This window comes from Frieseomelitta varia, unplaced genomic scaffold (genome assembly GCF_011392965.1).
Source record: "Frieseomelitta varia isolate USP_RPSP 00005682 unplaced genomic scaffold, Fvar_1.2 scaffold_1013, whole genome shotgun sequence".
NCBI lineage: Eukaryota > Metazoa > Arthropoda > Insecta > Hymenoptera > Apidae > Frieseomelitta > Frieseomelitta varia.
Genome location: NW_025108655.1, coordinates 184,077 through 202,625, shown reverse-complemented (window position 1 = coordinate 202,625; position 18,549 = coordinate 184,077). Strand labels below are relative to the sequence as shown.

General features: G+C 30.6%; 1 protein-coding gene across 2 annotated transcripts in view; it reads left to right on the top strand.

The window, feature by feature from the left end:
• LOC122535662 (leucine-rich repeat-containing protein 4C-like) overlaps nucleotides 1–18,549 on the top strand; it is a 215,174-nt gene that overhangs the window by 69,395 nt on the left and 127,230 nt on the right. The gene's annotated exons all lie outside the window — the stretch shown is intronic.

Genomic DNA, 18,549 nt, shown 5'->3' with positions numbered 1-18,549 from the left:
CAAGGTTATTTCATTTAGCGTAAATTTTATATTATAGCTAAATAAAATAACAATTATAACAAATAAAATTTAAAGTTATAAATAAAATAACAATTGTAATAAATAAAATTTAAAATTATATAAATATAATTTATAATAAAATTTATTATAATAAATAAAATAACAATTAAATAAATAAAATTTACGCTAAATAAAATAACAATTATTAATAAATAATTTAAATTAAAAGCTCTGTAATAGATCCAGAAATTCACGTGTTTTAAGATTTTCTTATCTAGAATGTATAGATTTGTTTAGAACGGACGAGAGAATGCAAATACCTTGTAACTATTTGGAACGAAAAAGGAATGGAACATAATTAGATCGTGAAAGTGATTAGCCAAAGAGACCAAACTATACCGTATTTCTTTATATAAGTACAAAATTATGTTACAATGCATATCCCATTACCGATGTTATACAATTTTGCAAATTATTATACCAATAGTTGTATTAGATATCAGCTTCAAAACAAATTTTTTCATAGATTGGTTTATTTTAAAAAAATTAATCACATGCAGTGGCGCACAAAAATATTCGCACACGTATCATAGAAGATATTCAAGTCATCCTAATATAGAACACCACGTTTAACATAGAACATCATAGTTATTAAAGATTTCTCACATTGCTATTTCAGCCGTATATTATATATTTATAAAGTCACTTAATACGTTTATTAATAAGTCGCTTTGATGAAGAATGGCGTTAACGTCTGCGAAGAAAAATATAAGTATCCGAGGTAACAAATCTTTTCGAAAATTGACACTTTAAAGCGCAAAGCTTTAAATATCTCGATTGAAAAATAAAGTGACTTGTGCCACTTTTAAAATAAACGGCTCATTCATTGGCAGTAAATACAGTGGCTTGCGTTTGTCATTTGCTTCAACCAGTAAACATATGCAGATATGTCGTAAAGCACGTGTTTGCAATCGATTGTTGAAAAAATCACACTACGAGAATTTTTGCACAGGAATTTTCAAACTGACATCATACGTAACAAGCTGCATTAACTTCATTTACACGCGATTATCCGATGTGTAAGTCAAGTTTATGCGACCAAATTGTTAATCTCTATGTGATTAATACAATATTTCTGAAAAGAAGTATGATTTTCTTAATATGAAATATCTCGAAGAATTCAATACGGAATTATCGAATAGTAAATGCTGAAAGTATGAAGTGTGTAAGATTTAAAAAAAAAAAAATTCATTTGCCCAAAATGTTGTTTAATCAATAATAATTGATTATTATAAAATAAAATACCGATCTGAATTGAAGAATACTGAATTTAAGATTTAATCTTGATTGATAACTACTTTTTTGTTTAATTTCGCATGAAAAATAATAAATATTGTTTCTTTTCAAACAAAAATAATTATGAAACACGTTACTTACTTTTCTTACTTTTCATCTTTATAAGGGTAAATCATTGCGAGTCGAATATGAACAATGAGAATCTCGGTGTAGACTGTTATTATATTTTAAATTTAATTATTATTGATCAAAAGAGCATAAAATTTCCTAGAAAATCATAATATTCAGATTTGTGTAGAACCATTATAAAAAAGGTATTCCATGTTAGGGCAATTTACTCTATACACATGCATATATTATATTATTTATGATTTATGTACAATGTTATGCATTTATTGTCAGTTCTATTACTTAATACTATTATTTTTCTCCGATACATGTTAATCTTTTTAATCGTATTAAACTTTTTCTGTTTCAGGTAAGTGATACTATGCCAGCGATTATTGTTGCTTTGCAAAGCATGTGTGTAAGTAACAACTTGTAAATTTTTAAAACATTCTCATACAGTGCAACATGCAAACATTTCTGTGCACATATAATGATGTGTACTGTAAAATATTTTGAAATTTCACTAACATTGTAACAGGCCAAAACTGTCATAGTAACCGGAAGCGAAACCAGCATAAACTTAAAGATACAAAAATTAGAAGATATCTTTTGCAAACATTTAGTCTTTAGTAAAAAATTAAGCATGGACATTTCAAACGAATAATAAGTATTAAATATTAATCTCTCTCAGTATTTTGCAGTCTTTTCATATATCATTTAGAACTACAAAACATTGTCGTAGAAACAGAATATATAAAAATTTCGGTGAAACATATATATGGCCTCTCAATAGAAACGTTTCAGAAAAATAAGACGTTAATAAGAAAATGTTCAAAGTAATAAACTAAGAATGAAAAGTGTCCTTGAATACTAAAAGAGTTAAAGATTGTTCCATTGAATATTGGGAATATATATAACGAATAGTAAGTTACTTAAATATAAACTTGCATTAAATATCTTGTAATTTCTATATATATATATATTTTCAAATTTGATGAATAATTTTAGTTTTATTACGGTATTAATAAAATGTCAAAATGTTTCGTAATGACGCACGTAATATATATTAATAAAACGTTCCTCTAAGCGTTCGAATAACTTTCATTGGCATTATCTTTTTATTGAGAGAAACTCTTGGCATTCTTGAATGCAGAAATTCTGTGTTTCTTTTTGAAAGAAGTTTCCACAGCTTTGCGCGAACAACGCGGTAGATTTAAATAATTGATTAATCGTCTCAGCGGCTTCTTGTGCGAGAGAAGTCATTGGATTTTTATTTAGGAACTTTTAAGCCGCAAAGTGCAGTTTCGCCAAAAAGTACATTATTGACTTCGATTTAAATATCTCAAGCCAGCGGACGACGACCATTTTATCGAACTGCTTTCACAATAAACGTTTTAAGAATTAATCGACCATTCTTCACCGTCTGTCTAAGTAAGCTTCTACAAGTACAGTGACAATTTATTTAACGATATCAATTATGACCGCAAATAAAAACGATAAGCGTTTTCTTCCACACTTCTGACTTTTCGTCTTCTCGCTTCGTGTTCTTCGAGTAAGTCGCGATATTCAGCGAATACACGTTTCCGAAAAGACGATCTAGAAATTGTTTAAGTTTCGTCTGAAACGCATCTCGATAAGAAAGTACATCTCGGTGGCAATTAAGCTATTCAAACAGCCCTAGACTTCTCTCTCGTTGTATGTACCACGTTTCTCATGCCGCTAACCACGTGAGATTACATCAACCTGGAGAATCCAGATTATTTCAATTCATAGAACCGTGGCAGAGTTTGCACAAGCCAGACAGCGAACGACGAACACATTTTTACCCGCGTCACGATCTCCTCGGCTCATCCGCGTCCAATTTCAGTCTTACGTTTTCGAGACACCCCACGGGGCCAACGTGCCATCCACCGACACAAAAGGTTCGCAAAGAAACACACTCAGGATCGCGAGTGAAGAAGGGAGAAATTCCCTCTCTTCTCCCCCGACGAATCGTACAATCCAACTTTTAACTTCGATAACACATACAATTAGACATGCACTCGCAGCACGTGAAACACAGTTCGTTTAACCCTTTGCAACTGGTTCGCGGACCATAACGAGTGACCGAACCGTACACAATAACTCGTCGCTTTCTTCTTTTGGACTCGTCGGTATGTCACTGGATAGAAATTATTAAGAAGTAATAAACTTATCATTTGTTTCGCCTGGGTTACATTTAAATATACTTGAAACTGAGGAAATATTACAATTTGGGGGAAAAAATTCTCGACGTGCATGACACGTCATTTCAGCGGGAGAGGTTAACCCCTTGCGCTGGTAACTGATTTGCAGACCATAACGAGTGACCGAACCGTAAAGCGACCATAATTTATCGCTTTCTTCTTCTTTTGGACTCGTCGGTATATCATTGGATAGAAATTATCAAGAAGTAATAAACTTATCATTTGTTTCGCCTGGGTTATATTTAAATATACTTGAAACTGAGGAAATATTACAATTTGGGGGAAAAAATTCTCGACGTGCGCGACACGCCATTGCAGCGAAAGTTTTGCGCTGGTAACTGATTCGCGGACCATAACGAGTGACCGAACCGTAAAGCGACCATAACTTGTCGCTTTCTTCTTCTTTTGGACTCGTCGGTATATCATTAATAAACTTATCATTTGTTTCGCCTGGGTTACATTTAAATATATTTGAAACTGAAGAAATATTGCAATTTGGAACAAAAAATTCTCGACGTGCATGACACGTCATTTCAGCGGGAGAGGTTAACCCCTTGCGCTGGTAACTGATTCGCGGACCATAACGAGTGACCGAACCGTAAAGCGATCATAATTTATCGCTTTCTTCTTCTTTTGGACTCGTCGGTATATCATTGGATAGAAATTATCAAGAAGTAATAAACTTATCATTTGTTTCGCCTGGGTTACATTTAAATGTACTTGAAACTGAAGAAATATTGCAATTTGGGGGAAAAAAATTCTCGACGTGCGTGACACGTCATTCCAGCGCAAGAGGTTCAGTGTTAGAAAGAGTCCAGAGGGAGGGTGAGAAGAAATGAGAAAGGGAGAGTGGTGGCGGGAAGTCAAACCCAGTCCTCGGTTCCTCCTCCCCTTCAGCCGCGTTTTCGTTGTACTTCCACTCGACTTCCTCCAGAGCTTTAACGCGTTATTCCCTTGGTGGCCGGGCTTCATCGGGGATGAACAGTAACGGCCCTTCGGAGCCCCGGCGCCTGCACTAGTCACTTCTCATCCGCGTCTCTGGGAAAATTCAAAGCCTGCCGGTGACGGTGCAGAGGATGCCCCCGGTCTTGGCGCCGCGACGCCTCCCGAGGTCTATCTCTTGCTCGATGGCCCCCCCACCGACCCCGGGTCTCCCATGGCAACTAAACTGACACGTATACACACGCTCGTGCCGCGACTCTGATCGTTATTGCGAGTAGCAGCCACTGTAGGCCCCGAAGAGAAAAATGCGTCGCGACGTCGGCACGCAGGGGACTCTCGCGCCTGCACTCGCGCCTGCACTCGCGCGACAACTCACCGTTCCTGCTCTTGTCTCTCCCTTGCTTCCTCGTTGTTAGCTTCTTCTCCCCTGTCCGCGAGCTTCTTTTCCCGCGTTCCGTTTTCGCGGTCATTCGCCAGCTCGTCTCGCGGAAAGCGCGCAGAATCAGAGTCCGCGAACGTTCCCTCGAGAGGAAGAAAAAAGGGAGAGGCAGCGCGGCAGCTACCAGATAGGATGCAAATTCCAGTCAAAGCACAAGGTCGATCGATGTTTCCTCGCTTCTCGTTTTTTTTTTTTTTTTTTTTTTTGAGTAGCATTCGAGACAGGTGGATGTTGGAAAGACCGTCCCTAACTAAGCAAATTGTTTTACGATTAGAGTAATAGGGATTAAGTTTGTGTTGAAGTAAAACAAGCGTATTTCTGTTTTAAAAATATCATAACGCGCATGTGTTGTTGATTATGCAAAATCATTGTTCTGGTCTAGTATACGTCAATATTTTTTTTTTTTTTATGTTAAACCTTGTAATTTACTTTTTTGTTTTTTATACGATGTAAGAATCAACGATTCTTTGAGAACCTTATTAAAGACTGAACTTCTTTTCATTTGTGTTTAATAAAACAATAAAAAGAACCAAATTTTAGGGGATCGTTATAATAACTGCAGGCTTCAATCGTCAAATTTATTTCTGAAAAAAATTGTTCAATGTTTGAGATTTAGTCAATGTTTTTACATACTACGAGAGTATGTAGCATTTTTTAGAAAAGAAGTATCTTCAAATTGATTGATATGAAAATATCAATCAATATCTCAGAAAGAAATGCGTTATGAAAGTAAAAATCTCACGCTTTAAAATGAGGTTTGATTGGTTAATTTTTCTTCGCGAAGTTATAATAGCTTAAACATTGATGTGTTTTACGATTTTAGTAATAATAATGCATATAATATGTCATTGATTTTACAAAAATTATACATATCTTTAAGAGATTACATATTTTTAAAGTTAGATTGCAAAATAAGGTAAGTTAAAAAATTTTTTGGACTTGCATTTCGTAAAAAAAAGTAATATGTATATTTTATTGTCCAATTAGTGATTGCTAAAAATTTGAGTGGCAATCACTTAATTTAAGTGATTTTATATAAACCAATTTTTTTTAAATTTTACATTAAATTGTAGAAGAGAAGCTAAAGCTTGTCAAAGAAAAACATTATATTGTAATTTTCGTCGTAAATTTTCAACTCCTTTAATAATTAAAGAAAAAAATAAAAGAAAAAAAATAGAGGAAAAATGCACGAATCAAAATTTCACTTTGTCCAGTGCTAGATAATAGCCTTGAGAATATTACCATCAATTTTTATCCAAATTGATTCCGATATCGGAAACTTCATTCCGGGAAAAACACTTTTTAAAGTTTCAGTTATTTGTTACCATCAGATGCTGGCAAAAGTTCGAAGTTAATTATTCTCTAGAATATTAGAAGAATCGCAATAACAGAATCTATAATTTTTGGAAAATCGAATTCTCTGACTTTATCAAAAATATGTAATTTCTTAAAATTGGCGTACATGAAAAACATCGACATTTGTACGAGATTTCTTGTGGTTAGAGAGCCTCGAATTCGAGAGAGTTTCCTTCGACGACGAACTCATTTCACCGATACACAATTGATAACATTTCTGCGAGTGCCTGACGATTGAAGATCATTCTGGGACACAGTTGGCAAATACTGAAGGTGGTGCGTCACATTGAAGGAAATTCGATTCAATAAACTGTTGTATTTAATCTGTTAAGCTACTTATTTGAAACTCGAGCGGAAGTCTTTTTTTTTCAAACAAATCGTACCTTTCCTTTGACTCCTTAAATATACTTCGTCCCTTAATTTCGAGTCAACAGAAAAGAGAAAAAGGAAGATAAGGTAAATTTCTAATTTAACGGCTTTTCCCAATTTCGCTACGTACTCTCTTTTTTTCGTTTTGTTAATTAATTAATTGTCGATCGTATTAAGGAATATGAGATTTAGCATCTTTTGTTAAAAAAAAAAAGGACACGAAAGCCGAAATTAAGAAAAGCCGGTGAACTAGAAGTTTGCCAAATTTAAATTGATAAATTCTTTTATGTAGTATTAGAAAAATGAAGTTTCTGTCCATTCGGACACAGTAAATAATAAATAATGAAACGATCGCGTGTAGGATATGCTGTTATTTTAAATTCACGGTAACGTACTAAATTAACGCAAGAGACGTACGACGATGAATTTTTATCGCAATTAAGATGAAATCTCGTTGAACGGACAAAATAAAAAGGACGCGCGCGCAAAGAGAAATTACAAAAGGTTTCGCCAACGAGCGCTTTTTGCATTCCTAGAAATGAAAGGCGGCTGTTTTAAAGTAATAAAAGGCGCTGCTACAAAAGCAACTAATTGACAATACGTTATGTATCTTAATTCGTGTCAAAATATTCTTCCTCTTTTTTTTTTTCTTTTCTTCTTCAAAGGCGTACAATTGTCAATATAAATTCAGGTTACTCGCAATTATTTACTCTCTCGTGCGTGTTGGATTCTTTGCAGTTACATTTCCGCAGAATGGCCAACGGTGGAACGATTAAACTTCAATCGTTGAAAGTACAAAGACAAACTACCAGCGACGAAAACACTTTGGCCTTATCGATCAGCACCCGGTGACGATGCGTTTCATCCTCGAGAATTTTCGGACTTTTATACATTTTATACATTCGTATATATATGAATATCCAGAGACTTGTATCGAAACATAAAATACCGGTATTAAATCGGTATTTTTTCGGATGTACATTTCGAAATACAGAAATATCGATAGTGTATCGTGTACTATCGTGAAAATACTATTTTGTTATTTTATTTATAGATTCGAAGCAAAACTGGCGTTATTTTGTTAGTCGTATAATGTTAGTTTACGAGCTGAACGAAATGCATTCGATGAAAAATTGTTTGTGTTTTGTACTTGAAAAGAAAGTCGTATAACAATGGAGTTGGCCTTATTTTGAAATATATAGTTATAGTTCTTCAAATTGATATTTTAATTTTCACTAACTATTGATGAGCCAATTTTCTTCTCTTTTAAATATTTGAAATTTGACAACTGTCTTTTGTAATTGACTACGTTAACTATATCGCTCTAATAAAAAATGAAGCATTTTATTAACTCTGCGAAACTCTGAGACTCTTTCGAGTAATATTTGTTATTGAATGTAAAATATTTTCTGTATGAGACAAGATTATAAATATCTGGTTCATATCAAAACATTAAAATATTAAAGTATTTTGAGAAATATGAAAGATACAAGAATATATTTCAAACCATAGGGCACACAAGATAATATATTTATTATATTTAATATAAATATTTAATATGGCATATAATATGAATGTTCATATTTTTAATTGAAAACGTATATTTTTGATCGTGTATTCGTGTAGCTAATATCAAGACATTTCCACAACTTCTGGCTTTATGTTTATTATTAAACTTTCAAGGTTCAACATGCCGCTGGCGTCAGCGTTAACTAATATACATACATCGCAATTTGATGCACGCATTATTATCTCGTAGAAAGCGCTGAATTAACAGTTGTTGAACTTTGGATAATCGTCATTTTCACTTGTGTAAATCTTAAATGTATAAAGAAACTTTTGAAACTTTGAGTTTAAAAAAATGTTTGAAAATATTGAGAATTTCATCTGTTTTATTTGTATTTATGAGACTAACATTTACATAGTTTAAAATTCGTGCCTACAGCGTAGTAGAAACATATTTAATAGAAAATATAAAATCATATCTTAGAGAGAAAGCTTTAAAGACGGACGTAACTTTCAAATGAAAGATTTATATATAAATCTTTATATAAATTATATAAATTATAAATAAAATTTTTATATATTATATATAAAGATTTATTTATATTTATTATATTTATTTATATTTTAAGATTAAACTGCAGAAAGGAAATATCAACCTTTAGAAAGTATTAACCTATTTATGTTTGGAAACTATTACTTTAATAGATGTTTTAACTTTAATTTTGTAAAAGCTATCGCATAAAGTCGAAGGAAATTGTGTTTATGCTGTCCTTGTTTTACAAAATTGAAGCTAAAATATCTGCTAGACTAATGGATTTTCGAAGTAAATGGGTTAATTCTTGTACGAAATGCCGAGATACCTATTAAAAATTATGTGATCCTATTTTAAAGAACGAAATTCAATTATCTTAAATTATTTTTCACGAAACCGAACAAAATTCGTTCGAAACATTTTTTCCGATAACGATCATTCTGGTGATAATCACATTTGCGCATTGAAATGGGGCACCTTGGTATATCATAGATTTTACAAAAATGATGACGTATTCACATAATTTATTTAATGTGTTTTTATACAGCGTTAGTGTATTTAACGTATTTTTATACAACAATAGTGTTTTCTATTTGTTTCTCGTTTCCTTTTTTATTTGTATGGTATATTACATTTTACGTAGTAGTAATATATTTATAAAGATTCAAGTTTTTAATATTAGGACAATTCTATTAAAATTAAAACGTAGTGAAACGGGTTTGTTCGATATTTTTGAATTGTTACTTGTAAACAAATATCGAAAAATCGTAAGACTATAAAGAAGATGACAAAATCTAATATAAAATCGTGTAATCTTCTTAATGTAATAAATAATTAGTATATTAAATGTGTTTGACGAATCAATTTTCTTAAGAATTGAACGATGAATCAAATGAGAAAATATTATTGTTTCTTATTTGTTCATGCACGTAGAGTCTTCTTTGTGAATAAAGTTGGAGAAACTTCTTCACGCGACTGTATATCGTGCAATTATAGTACTTCGTTGGAAAAATGGTAGTTAGATCAAGAATAATTTACCAACTGTGATAGTAACCACGTCACAATTCTTATAGTTTTATCGGACACGTATATCACTGCTGTGAAGTCTGAAACGTTGCTGGAGAATTCTTCCATTAGATTCTTCGATTCTTTTCGTCTCAATAAGCCATTTTACGACATTGTTTTTATTACGTCTCTTTGTTGGCTTTCCACTTGTACATATTTATGTAGATAGACATATATGTATTAATTTCCCACATATATATAGTACTATCAGTTTTAAACATTCACACACGATTATTTCTGTAAATAGCAAAAATGTGAAAAAATGTTTCGGATAATGTCGCATAATGTAGTTACAGTGTATAATATATATGCATACGATATGCAATGTACATTAATATATACATATAATATGATATGCAATGTACATATTTATTTCATAAGTTAATTGCAACGGATTTATCTACATTTATAAAACAAAGTGAAAGGTAGAACTACACTTATACGAACAACTATTATCCAAATTCATTTAGCAGGCTTGGACATTATTTAAATAACATATTTAAAAACTAATTTTTCTCTAAAATTCTTTCTTGGCTGTCAAACGAAGTCTGTCTTGGCTGTCATTTTACTTTTTGTTATATTACAACAAATATAACATTATAATTTTTGTTATATTATAAATATATCAATTATACTTATTATACAGTTTTTATATAATCTTATATCAGATTATTTGTTATTTTATTTAAACAGTTTTATGAAACTATTTGAAAGTGATTTATTTTGAATCTCACACTAAAAGAAGTTACTCTTGCTATTATTCTTATTTCTAATATGAAATAAACGTAAAACGAATTATTTAATGTAAAATACAAACATATAACATAGATATAATAAAAGTAGTAAATTAGTTAAAATAATTCATTAGTTCAAATTGTTATTTTTCATTTTGTATATGTATATTATTATTTGTTATTTTTAAATTGTTTAGTTTAAATTGTTATTTTTCATTTTATATATATATTATTATTTGTTATTTTTTTATTTTTATTCAAGCCTGTACTCTTCTATAGCAACGTGTTAGTTGCGTAATTTGGCAGCAGTTTATTTTCGTTCGCGATCCAAATCGCTAGACAGTCTGAAACATCTGTAATTTCTACTGCTTTAATCAAATTTTCATAGACGTATGTTTACACAATGTATATCGTCGAGGATGAAACAGCGTTTGTTTGATAGTGGCTTTGCCGTTTAGGTGGTCACGTAGATGCAAGGAATCGGCCGTTTGAGCTGGTTTTCGCGAAGACCGATCGATCCTGTGCAGTCTTTTGATCGGCATGCAGCTTTGTACTCGTTCGCATGATTCCGAAGCTGTGAAAAGCTTTGAACGGGCTGTTTCGGTGATTATTACGCACGTACATTCCTCGTTCGTTACTGAAAGTCTGGGCCGTCTTTTTTCTTTGGCTTCGAGCTCGTCTTTCACGGTATAACTTCGCGTCGTGCACGGTTACGTTTTTGGAACGATTTCGACGCTGTGTGAACACGCACGCTCGAGCATTTGCGATCGTGAAACACAGTTTCTCATTTCTTCTGAGAAATACAGACATTGGACAGAATAATGGAAACATTGCTTATAAGTAAAACACACTTGAATCGATGATTTGAAGAACAGTGCAAGTTCGAAATTAGCCATTTTCAAGAAATATTGAAACTGAAAAGTACAAGAGTGCAAAAGCAGTAGGTATCTTTAGAGTGAATTTGTATTATCTTTTCAATTACTTGCGATTTAGGTACAATGTTGTTTTTATTCTTAGTAATTAATTTTCATTAAATTTTTATTTTAATTTATTTTAATTTATTTTAATTTATTTTACTTAATTAGTTTTATTTTAATTTACTTTATTTAATTCTTATGATTTTATTTTAATTATAAAAGACTTATGAACGAAGTTCAACCACAGATTTCACAAATGTGAAAATTCATGTTAACATAATTGCATTATAAATATTGTAATCCATATGGTTACTGATAATGCATGAAAATTCAAGTTATTTTTTCAAATATCTCAAAACATGGGCTTTGTACCCAACTCACTAATTCAATTAAAAAGAACTACTAAATATTATAATTTGTATATTTTTCTGTATTATATGCATTCTGTGCATTTGTTCATCTGCAAACCCACAAATGCATTTTGTATAATTATATAAATTGCGATCTAGCATGAAACCAAAGTTGAACAGTTATGTATCGTGGTCAGTACGATTACCACCAGACCTTAATCTTTTTATAATTTAATAAGTATAATGTAATTAACTTGTTACGTTGATGTATATTATACGTAAAAATATATATACAGCGACTCTTATGACAGATGAAAACTTCTTTTAACATTCTCTAGTCTGAATATTCAATGTTTAGCTATCGATATTTTTATTATCATTCATAAAGTACAATATTGTTCAGATTCATTTTTCTGGAAACAACTAAGACTAAAAAATATACTTCATTGAAACGCAAACTTTGTGGTCGTTCTTATTATTTCTAGCAAATACAATTTTTTCAAAATTTTTGAAAATGCACCGCATTAGTGGTTCAATTATGATATGTTTTGAAAGAATTTTCCAGTTTCTCTAAAAGCACTTGGAAATGTTTAAAATTTACATAATTTAATCTGGAAGAAATTCAGTTTACAAATATTCATGGTAACGATAATCCTACTCGATTTTTAGCAAAGAATTTTCTTAATATACAAGATATTTCCATTATTCTGTTCAATGTTTATATATATGTAAACGTTGATTTTTCACTTGATCCGTTTGTCACACAGCGAAGAAAGAACTTTTGAATAATTCATATTTTTTTTAACTCTGAAAACGTACGAAGGTAGACTGTCACTTTCGAGGAATCGAAAATTTTGAGATTCTCGGGAGCGTAGAAAAGGCGTTTCAATGTCATGGAAAATTTATGGAGTTCAATACTTGGTGGAAATATTGAGTTTTATTAACATGTCACGTGCAGAGTATTGAAAGGGATGCGTCAGGTAAAATTTGTAATAAAGGTATAAGAAATGGAAAAAAAGAAAGAGAAGCATATCGATATAAACTTTTATATCGCTTGCTAATTTACGTCTAGTCATTCTTGTCTTTTTGTTTAATACTATTTCGCGAACTAAATAGAAATTATTGTTTCGTTGACTCTAATGAAATTAAATGTTGAATAATAACTTACAAATATAAAGCTTTCAATTAATTTTTTAAATATTTTATCTTTTGTTGCAAATGTTATATTTTCAAATATATTTAATATTCATTAGCACAAGTTCGCTAGATTTGATGAACTTTTCATACGATAAATACACTATTTTATTTATGCAATGGAATTTATTTAAAATGCTCTAATAATGCTTTCTACATATTCTATAACATCCTTTCATAATGTCTGTCATTTCTGAATTGAAAAATTCCTATTTACGCAGATACATATATATTCAGAGATAGACACGCAAATAATATTCAACAATTTCATCGTCTCTGACATTTTTTTATTTAATTTTATGCAAATCCTCTGCTTTACACATGATATGTATATTTCCAAACATTTTCGGTTTTATATTTTAAGTGGTACGATGTTTGAACGATATTTTTACATGAAATGATTCGAAAAATTTATTAAACGTATAAATGTTCTTAAAAATTTCAGACAGAATGGAATTTATAAAATGTAAAAATAACAATTTTTCTTGTCAGAGGACAGAACAGATAATTTGTTTATCAATATTAAGAAAGTTCTCAACATTAGTAGCAGAGCATAGTAGCAAATATTGAATACTATTCAATGAATAGTACTCGAGTGTAGAAATGGATTTTTAATTAAATGTTCTAAAATGACTTGTTTCTATGAAATTTTTATTATACCTTTCCATAGGAATATTATTCACAAGTCTTCCCAATTGCAATACTTCTCTTTATAAAAATTTCACAAAAACAAATATTTTTTCATACGAATTTCACATATAGAGTTTTTTTTAAAAAACAAAAAGAACCTGAATTTTCATTCGATTCTTGCTAAAAACATATTTAACATTATTTCCACGATCAATTGATGCTTAAATTAAAGTTGAAATCAGATATAAATGAAATATTAGACTGTGAATGCGCGTATCGAAATTACAATCGACACAGTCGCACAGCTAACGTAAGAAACATTTAATTTTCATCAATGAAATGATAAAGTTACCGCTATTATTTATCACGAATAACTATCTCGTGTTCTTCGTCTCAAATTGTTCAAAGTTTAATTATACGGTGTAACCTTCTGTCGATGTTATCAGTTTCACCTTTAAAACAAACAAACGAAGAATAACGTGCAGCAAACCACAACTAGATTAAATCATAATCACCGTAATAACAATATTTGATGATTCACCAACCAACTAATTACCATGCAACCGCCGTTGATACTCCTTATACAATCGTCTCTCATTTCGCAACCAGACAAACCGCGTTGAGCTGTTATTAATGTTGGCAAATTGCATCGTATCCGTGTAAATAACATATCGTCGACCGTGAATTGCAATTAAGGCTATACTGTTCTCTTGCGAAGTGTTGTATAAAAAGGATATGAGATTTAGGGTATTTAGAAGTATATTTGTACGTTTACTATAACTGAAATTACTCTAATAACTATTCTAATAAAATGATTATAACTTCTCGACACTCGGTAATTATAATTTCATTGTTAATTGAAATGTGTCTTTTTATTGTGGGAGAATTGAAAATGAAAAATGATCACTCCTAAAATTTCTTATTTTTAATATCGATTAAAATTAATTTTTATTGTATTTATTACTTTTAAAAAGAACGTAAAAACAACTAAGTTATAATGATCTTATTGTAAATGTATAATTAAACATTTAGCTGAACTATAAACTAAATTATTGTTTTTGTCCATCTAGAGTTGAAATTTTTACTACGTCGTCATGTATATTTTTGCTGGAAAAAAAATAAGAAACTTATGTATATTACGGTCTTGACGGTATTTAAGTTTAATATTATTAATAATATATATTTTATTATAATATAATATTACATAACATATTATATTATATTAATAATAAATAATAATATATTTTATTATTTATTATTATTATTTTTAATTTAATATTTTGAATTTTTCGCACTGTTTAGAAAAATATAATTTCGCAAAAGAAGACCATCTGTGTATCATATCTTTTCAAAGATATTATACAGATTCTGGAAGAAAAACAAATTTAGACTACGCGTATTTTAACCGTGAAATTTTTCATAAGCTCAGCTGTGATATATCCATTGCGATTTTCATCGAAAATATTTATTATTGATACGGGAAGGTGGCAGGGTCTGCGAGGTGGCGGCGGAACTTCGCTGTGTTACCTCTGGGACCATTGCAAGAACCATCTAGATCCCCTCTGAGTCTTTCTTCCTCTCTGCGGGTCATTCAGCTTTAGCTGTATTATATTCCTCAGGATGCCAGAGTTTTTTCAATTTCTTTAGGAGCATTTCTTCCTGTGCATTTTCACCGGTTGGTTCACCTCGTTCTCGCTGCGCTGTGTGTCTAATTCCATGGCTTTTCCTTAAGCTTTGAAAAGGAGACATCCAACTGCTCTGCGCTGATTGTGAGTGATGATGTTTGACCAAGATTAGTATTTTGCGCTTCTGGTTCTACTAAAAGTTCAGCGTTAGTGTTTAACAGATTTTTTTCTCGATTTTTCCATGATCCCTCCTGAAGGGGCTTCAGTGTTGAAAGGTGGACAGACAATGGCTCTGCACTGGCTTCAGTCGGTCGCATTCACATTATTCCCTTGCCTTACGATTTTCTGCTCAGTCTTCAGCAAACATAATATATTATAACGTGTTATATGTATTTATTATTATATTATGTTACATACGTTTATTATAAGACGTAAAGCATTATGTATAATTGTATTTGTCGGTCTTGCAAATAAAATTGAAAATTCAAATTCATATTTTATGAGGCTGCAATTTGCTTTTTCTTTCAAATTGAAACCAGTACAAATTGAATCAAAGGTTTAATCCTCTTCTGTGTGGATGAATAACTGTATTAGTTAATTGTTCGTAAGACAGGTATATTTCATGTTGTTTCACTTTATTTATTTTTCTTGTTGTTGTTGTTGCTTTAAGTTTCGTATTTTCTTTAATGCTTGACTGTTAAATTTATATTTTATTTGCATTTACAATATTATATTATTGTGCTTAATTTTCCTCAATAAAAAAAGTTCTCTTTATTGAAGAGAGTAGTATAAACGTTTTTATTTTAGAAATCAGATGAGAAATTTTATTTAGATTAGATGTTACTGATATCTGTCGCGTATGATACGTTTCTTTTCATTTCATTTTTATATTTAATCTTTATCTTAATTTGGACTTCACTTGAAAAAGTAAAAAAACTGAAAAAGCACGAAAGCAAAAGGAAAGTACATGTAAATAAATGATAAATGTGCATAAATTAACGTGTATCATTGAAAAAGAAAAAGAAAAAAATCGAACAACGGAATAAGCATAAAATTATATTTTTGAGCAGCATTAATTTATCCCATCTTTAATAAATTATTACACATTTCATGAAAGAATATTTGGAGTTTCTCAAGATCGTGGACTATCACCATCGTTCGTTCTTTTAGACACTGGAATGTGCTTTAGACATTGGAATAGTAGAGGTCAGATCGGAGATGGTATTTATCGAACCGATAACCGAATAACCTCTACTGTAATGATGTTTCTGATCATTAGTGGCGAACCTCCGGTGGTAAATGTAGTATTCCTATATCTACGTAATCCTGTATTACTATTTTAACAATAATTATTTTTTTAGAAATTCAGCATATACTTTTACTATCTATACCAAGTGTAATAGTAATTGAAACATTAGTAATGTAGACAAAAATTTTCTGCAGTCTCTTCTCTCTCTCTGCTACAATTATTTATCAGAATTTAGTGTTCTTGGTAAAAATTCTATTTAAGTTGAATTTTAAATGGAAACTAAAAAAAAAAAAAGAAATGCTTTTTTACACCTTGTAAAAGTTGTAAAATTAATCGTCGTATAAAGTTTCTGTGAGACAAATTTTCGTTTATTAAACTTCTCTTACTCAAAAACTCGATAAGATGAAACCTTCACAGCTCGAAGATTTTTTTCTTTTTCCCCTCTTCCCTCGAGATTTAAGTTATCAAGCTTCGACTGTAATTAGTTTTGAAACTGGATTTGTGATGCGGTCATGGGTTTTCCATGGTATTTCAAAAGTTTGGATTTCTTGCAGGCATTTTTATCACGTTTCGTCGTAATTTCGTCCACGAGCCATGAGACAAGGGAATTTCTAATTAACAAAACATTTGAAGTGGTTTTTTTCTAAACCTCAATCGTGAAGTCTTGAATCTTCTACGAGTGATTAGAATCGTTATCTTAGGGTCTTCTCTAATTGGGGTGATATACATGTCGTTTCAACATTTTTATGAATAATATCTATATTTGAAAAATCAACTAATTTTTCATTGATCAGTACTCAATTATCTGTCAAAAATAGGACATTTGCGAATTTGTTCTTCACATCTCGGTAAAATTCGTTTAATCCTGCATTCATTTAATCTCATTATTAGCAGAATCTGCTTAACTGTAACTTAATCCTTAAATGCATATGGCTGCAATTTTGCATTCTATATCATTAATTCTAAAATTATAACATAACAAAAGATTTGTACATTTAAGAATTAACTACTCAATTTTTTGTACACGTAAACTTACTGATCATTGTCATTCGCACAACGAATCATATAGTTTTTTTATCTCAAAAGTTAAATCGTTCGTGCGAAAATTCACAACGAATTTTAATTATTTATAATTATATTACGTAGAAGATTGGTCTTGCTTTCGACTAATTATAAATAGAAAATATCAACGTATTTTGGTCAAGCAATAATTTATTATAATATTATAAACAATATTTTTTTTAAATTTTATAAAATTACACGGAGAACGAAAAATGACGAAAAACTATTATTAATAATCTTTGAAATTTTTCTTCATGATCCTAATATTAAAATGGAATAGAATTTGATGATACAAATTGATTGAAGGAATTGCAAATGAAATGTTAGTAGGTCAAAATACTCCGTTCGACAAATTATTCGCAAATATCAATCGTGTATTGAAATGCAAACAGTATACAGTCTTCCTGAATCGAACGGAACGAATATTCACTGAATAATATTGTATAAATATTTTGGAATAACAAAATCAATGAATATTATTAACGGAACCTTTTAAATAACGTAAATTTTATATATTTATATTATTGTGCAATACTTGTTTTCTTAGTATTCAATATTCTTTCAAACCAAAAAAAATATATGTAATACCATTTAAAAAGCACCAAAGTAGACATCGAAAATTTTGAAACATACAGATAAAATGATGCCTTTTGCCATTCATTATCACTTTTGAAGCCATACAGCTTTTGCATTTAACAATTTTTTTATTAGATGCATAATTAAAGAGTTATCTAAGATGTGAATCATTCTGTATAAATATTGTAAAACAAAAAAAAAAATTACATGTCTATTTTATTACCTGATATTTTACAAAAATCGAACATTCCTTTCAGCAGAACCTTTAGATTTAAAAATTGCGGCCAATACGTGTCACCTAACTATGTTTAAAGCGTCATTTCATATAACAGATGAATTTCAAATAATTTAACCCTTTACGCTCCAAGTACTCT